The sequence below is a fragment of the Vombatus ursinus genome, unplaced genomic scaffold (genome assembly GCF_900497805.2).
Source record: "Vombatus ursinus unplaced genomic scaffold, bare-nosed wombat genome assembly UNPS02015255.1, whole genome shotgun sequence".
Taxonomy (NCBI): Eukaryota; Metazoa; Chordata; class Mammalia; order Diprotodontia; family Vombatidae; genus Vombatus; species Vombatus ursinus.
Window position 1 is genome coordinate 738,652 of NW_020955033.1, and position 5,834 is coordinate 744,485.

The 5,834-nt window shown below is 37.0% G+C and overlaps 1 pseudogene; it reads left to right on the top strand.

The window, feature by feature from the left end:
• Positions 1–853: 853 nt before the first annotated feature.
• LOC114031726 lies at positions 854–1,641 on the top strand (annotated as a pseudogene).
• Positions 1,642–5,834: the final 4,193 nt, after the last annotated feature.

A 5,834-nucleotide genomic window follows, 5' to 3' on the forward strand; every position in this document is an offset into this window, starting at 1 on the left:
GGTTATATTATTTTCTGGCATCTGTATTTTTCTGACAAAGAAATCACCACATTCAGACTCTAATACCTCATTCTCCATTGTCTTATATGAGGAAATAGTACTTAAGAAAACAATGTTGAGGGGCAGATAGGTGGCACAGTGGATAAAGCATTGGCCCTGGAGTCAGAAGGACCTGAGTTCAAATGCGGCCTCAGACACATAACACTTACGAGATGTGTGACCCTGAGCAAGTCACTTAACCTCATTGCCTAGCCCCCCCCTCAAAATGATGTTGAAGAGATCATTCAGACCAGAAGAAGTACACTCAGAAGAAATTTATGCTGAAGGTGGCTTGATTTTGAAAGTATCAGGGGCTTGATGGAAAAGGAGGAATAAACCAAATGATTGGGTGGAGGGAGATTCCTGGGTGGCATAACTATGAACAAAAGATAATTGAGAAAATGCTAATAACTTTGCAAACCTTTATGTAAATGATCTCAACATGTACTAAAAGAATCCATGTTGAAAATATGAAAAGAGAACAGGTGAGCCCTTGGAAATTTTTTTCTACAATAGAGCATATCTTCATCATCACATGACTGAATACAAAATCCAGTTGTTTGTTGTTTGTTGATTTAAAAAAAAAAACATTGACTAGTTTTTCCTAGTACTGGGCACCTCTTTGTGTGCCTGCGTGCCAGCTTCCAGTTGAGGTGGGGGGTGGGGAGGCCTGGCGGTGGGCAGGGTTGTGCTGCCTCAATTTGAGAAGGAGCGAGCAAGGAGCTTGGGAGCAATGGTGCATGCATGGTGTCACCTTGGCCACAGGTAGGGGCGTGTGCCCATGAGTCCTGCGTGCTGTGGGGCATTACTAGAAATGGCTGTGGCTGCAGTGGCGGGGAGTCCTGGGGGCAGCGATTGCTGCACATTCCCCAAATCAGTCAAGTTCTTGTTCTGGGGGCCTGGCTGGCATGATGGTCACTCTTTTTGTGCAGCCTCTAGACTTGGTGAAGAACCGAATACAGCTGAGTGGGGAAGGGGCTCAGAACCGTCTATATAAGACTAGCTTCCATGCCCTCAACAGTATCCTAAGGGCTGAGGAGGTTCAAGGCATTTACCACCCTAAAGGCCCTCATTGCTATGACAGCAGGTGCCATGGAAATCCTCGTAGGAACACTTGCTGAAGTGGCCCTGATTCATATGACAGCTGATGGTCAGTTGCAGTTGAAGGAACCAGAGGCTATAAAAATGCTTTTGATGCACTCTTGAGAATTGCCTGGGAAGAGGGGGGTCCCCACTCTTTGGAGGGGTTATATCCCTACCATGGCTAGAGTTATTGTTGTCCATGCTGCCCAGATTGCTACTTATTCATAGACTAAACAGCTTCTCATGGCTTCAGGTTACTTCTCTGACAACATCTTCTGCCATTTCCGAACCAGCATGATTAGTGGGCCTCTATGCCTGTGGACATTGGATCCAGAATATGTGTATGATTGACAGGAAGCAGAAGTATAAGAATGGATGGGATGAACTGGTGAAGGATTCTTCAGCCTCTGGAAGGGATTCACCCCTTACTATGCCTGGCTTGACCCTAACACAGCCCTTACCTTTATCTTCCTGGAGCAGTTGAACAAGGCCTACAAGAATCTCTTCCTCAGTGACTGAGTAGCCCCAAGGGTGCTTTGAGGATCAGGAGAACATGCCTCTCAAGAATGGATATGTGAAGAGTCCCTATTACCCCTATACCCATGAGCTGTGCCTCAATCCTCCTAGCCCTTAGTCATAAATTCACCATCAAAAGGGGGATTCTGCTCCCCCCTTAGCCCCTTCTATTTATTTCCCACAGCTCCTTCATTCTTCTTTCCACCTCCACTATGTGGTTCCTCCTGATATAAAGGACTTTAATCTTAAAAAAAAAAAAGACCTCTAATCTCATTGGACATATTTGATGATAGTAGATAAAACAAATAATGTGAAATTTCTATAGTTCCAAAGGAATAGAATAAAAAATATTTTAAATGCCTTAGCTTACCAAATAAAAAATTAATTGGTAAAATGACAAAAAAAAAAGGTTGAAGTTGAAGTTGAAGAATCGCTAAGTTAAATTTTCCATTTACCAATACAAATTCTGGAAAGATTTGTAACTTCAACAATACAAACTCCTATAGGTACTTTGTCAACTCAACTCAACAAACTTTAAATATTGATTCTTTGTAGATATATATGTTGGAATACAAAGATAAATAAGATTCTGTCCCTGCCTTCAAGGAGTTTACCCTCTGGTAGAGAAAAAAAGATACACAAATAACTATAATACAAAAATAGAATATGGTAAGTTCATAAGGGAGGTAAATGCAAAATGTTATGAAAGTTTTACATAAAGAAAGATCATTTCTTACTGTGAGATCATGAAAGGCATTATAGACAAGGTGGCATTTAAACTGGATCAGAAGGGATTCCAACAGTTGGAGATGATAGAACTAGTATAGACAGGGTGTTCCAAAAGTCTTAGTGTAGTTTTAAACTATTAAAGCTAACTCATATTATTATTATTAAGCTATTAAAACTCAAAATTGCACTAAGACTTTTGGAACAATTTGTATTCTATTGTATGTTTGCATCACAAGTTTTCAGGGAGAAATTGATAAGGAAAGCATAGAGTAATCTTTCTGTATTTGAAGTATGTTCCAGGAAAAGATAGGAATATATTATTTGCATGTATTGAAGTGCAACCCAGCACTAAAATAGGTGACTTTTGGTAATAGTGTTTGTTCTAGAAACCTAAAGGTAAAATATGTATTTGTTCGACTATCTTGATTTTATGATAGTCATATTCTTATAGCTTAAAATGAAATCTATATTTTTCTCTGAATTTCAGCACCTTTCGTACAGATAATAAAGGGTTTGTTTGCAAGATGCTATGTTTGTTTTTGAAACAATTTTACATTCCACACATCATTTTTGTAGGCTTGAAAATGATTTGAAAAAACATATAGGGTGTTGTCCTAAAGAAATTAGAAGATCAAGGAAGAAATTACCTTTGACAGCTATGCAGAGAGGAAGATCAAATAAAAGACAAAGATCATAAAAGACAAAATGAATAATTTTGATTATATAAAATTGCTACATAAGGAAAAATGAGTGAAAGCTTATAGGTAAGGAAGTTTCTCCAGTTGACTTAAATAATATTTAGTAAACTGAGGCTGAGTCTCAGAGCTAATTAATTTATGAGAAAATGTTGCAATTTTAGAAATATATGAGGAAATATCAAAACATACTCCCTTTATTGCTTTATATCCTGAGATGGGACTGAATGAGGAAAAAGAGCCAGTATCAGTAATCACCCCTGCACTAAGTACTGCTAAATGTAAAAGAGGTTATTGAAGATGGTTTATAGTAATAATGGAAAACTTCTGTTATCCAAACATCTGCTGGAGCTCTCGGTCAAAAACAGAGCACCTAATATTTTCTGATATCTTTTAATAAAAAATTTCACCTTTCAAAAGGTAGAGGAACCAAAAGAGGGGAATTTTGTTACGGATCTGACTGTCACCAAAAGGTAGGTACTGGTTTCAGGAGCAAAAATGATGAAAACCTTGGAAGGAAGAGACTACTTCCTAGAGTACACAATAGAGAAAGAGATGAAAGCTGGGCACAGTCTGATGTGTACCCAAGATTTGGGGAGAATAGATTTGAAAGGAGGGAGAGGAAGGATAGGTAGAATAAAAAGGATGAAAATTCTACAGGTGAGTCTACTGAGGAAGGATAGGAAACTTTTAAGAATAAAATTCTTAAGACACAAAGAAAATTCTGACAAAGTCAAAACAGAAATTGTCTTAAGAGATCAACAGGGACATGAAGAGTTCAGGTCTTATAATGATCTACAAAGAAGAAAGCAAGGACAAATAACGGGGTGAATATAGAATCACTCCATAGTAATATGTGTCAGAAAAAAACTAGGCACAATAAAAAAAGATTTTAAAAAATATTGGAAAAAAATACTAGAATCAAAGAAGGGCCAAGACCATTTCTCAGATGGATGTGATGATAACTGACAATGGAGAGAATACAGAACATCTCAGTTCTTAATTTTGTTTCTACACTAAGGAAAATAACACCCGAAATGGAAAGGATAAAACCAAAATGAGCAATAAGGGATAGATGCCCAAAATAAGTAAGAAAATAGTAATTGACCACTTAGATGCCCTTGATAAAATCAAATCACGTTACCTGGATAAACTATATCATTGGGTAATGAAAGAATTGGCAGATGTGATTCCTGAGCCACCATCAAAGATCATGAAGAATAAGAGAAGTACTATAGAATTGAAGAAGGGCGAATATTATCACAATTTTCAAAAAATAGGAAAGAGAATGGATTCAACAAACTATATAGGCCAGTAAGCTTCATTTTGATTCCTAGGGAAATTCTAGGATACATTAACAAAAAGATGGTTAGTGAATATCTAGAAAAGGAAGGAATGATTGCACAGAACCATCATGACTTCATCAAGAATATCTTGCTAGACTAATTTCCTTTTTTTGACAATATTACTAAGCTGATTGCTCAGGTCTTCTGATTCCAAACCCAGTGCTTTCCCCCATGACCCACATTTGTAACTCTTCATTTCCTAAACTGCCCCCAGACTTTGAGCTCCATATGCAAAAAAAAAAAAAAAAGGGTAACTAGTAACTGACTCATTAGGATTCTAAAATCCCTAATTACAATTGTTGGAGGTTGTTGATGGGGAGAGAAATACTAAGTATGTACAGGATAGGGTTAAGGGACTAAACCTGAGATTTCACTAGACTTGGGAATTGACAGATAAGAAAACTCCCCTTACCAAAGCAACTTAGGATTTTTACTGGTATTTAAGACTCTTAGAGCAATGTTGTCATACTCAAAAAGAAATGGGGTACTAGATGTTACATAAGGATCTCTGCTCATATAATATCTGCATATTATCTTATTTTTAAAATGTAATATATGTTTCATTGTATTTTGATTTATCTTGTTAAAATATTATATTTAATTATTACATATTGTATGTATATTTCCCAATATATCCCAAATATTATATATATACATATGTATATAAAATATTATATTTTAATTTGGTTCAGTCATCATGAGGATGTGCTTTGGGCTGCATGTGGCCCATAAGTCTGGCTCATTTGGCCTAGAGCCCTGAGGGGTTAAGTAACTTGCCCAGAGTCACATAGTCAGTAAATGTCAGAGGTCTTCCTGACTTCAAGGCTAGCTCTTTATCCGTTGTGCCACATTGCTTAAGTAAGAATAAAATCAAGAACATAAATGCTTTCAAATTCTTTTACATTTGTTTCTACTGGACATTAATTGGGAAAATACTTAATTTTATGGGAATAATTCTAGTCTGTCATTTTCAGTTTTCTATCCCATTTAAAAAATATGTTCTTACCTCTTGAAAAGATATGTAGCTTTCATTGTTATTTTTTCCCTGAAATATTCTTAGGCTTACACCAATGTAATAACTATCCATTTTCTAAGGAGTTCATATGACTGGAATTGAGTGTACAGTTTGTAATAGAACAAAGGTCATCCTCATTCTTGGCCCTTTGAGCCTTCTATTCTAACTAAAGACAAATGCTCAGTGGGAATCTATTCCATTGGGTACATTCCCATTAACATCCATGAGTGTGTTCTCCAGTCTCTCTCTGACAAGCAGACTACTTTCTCAGAATAGTAAGTAGGGCATTGGATAGGACACCAGACCTGGAGTTAGGAAGACCTGAATTCAAATCTGGCCTCAGAAACACTTGCTAGCTGTGTGACCTGGATAGGTCACAACTTCTGTTTGCCTCAGTTTCCTCATCTGTAA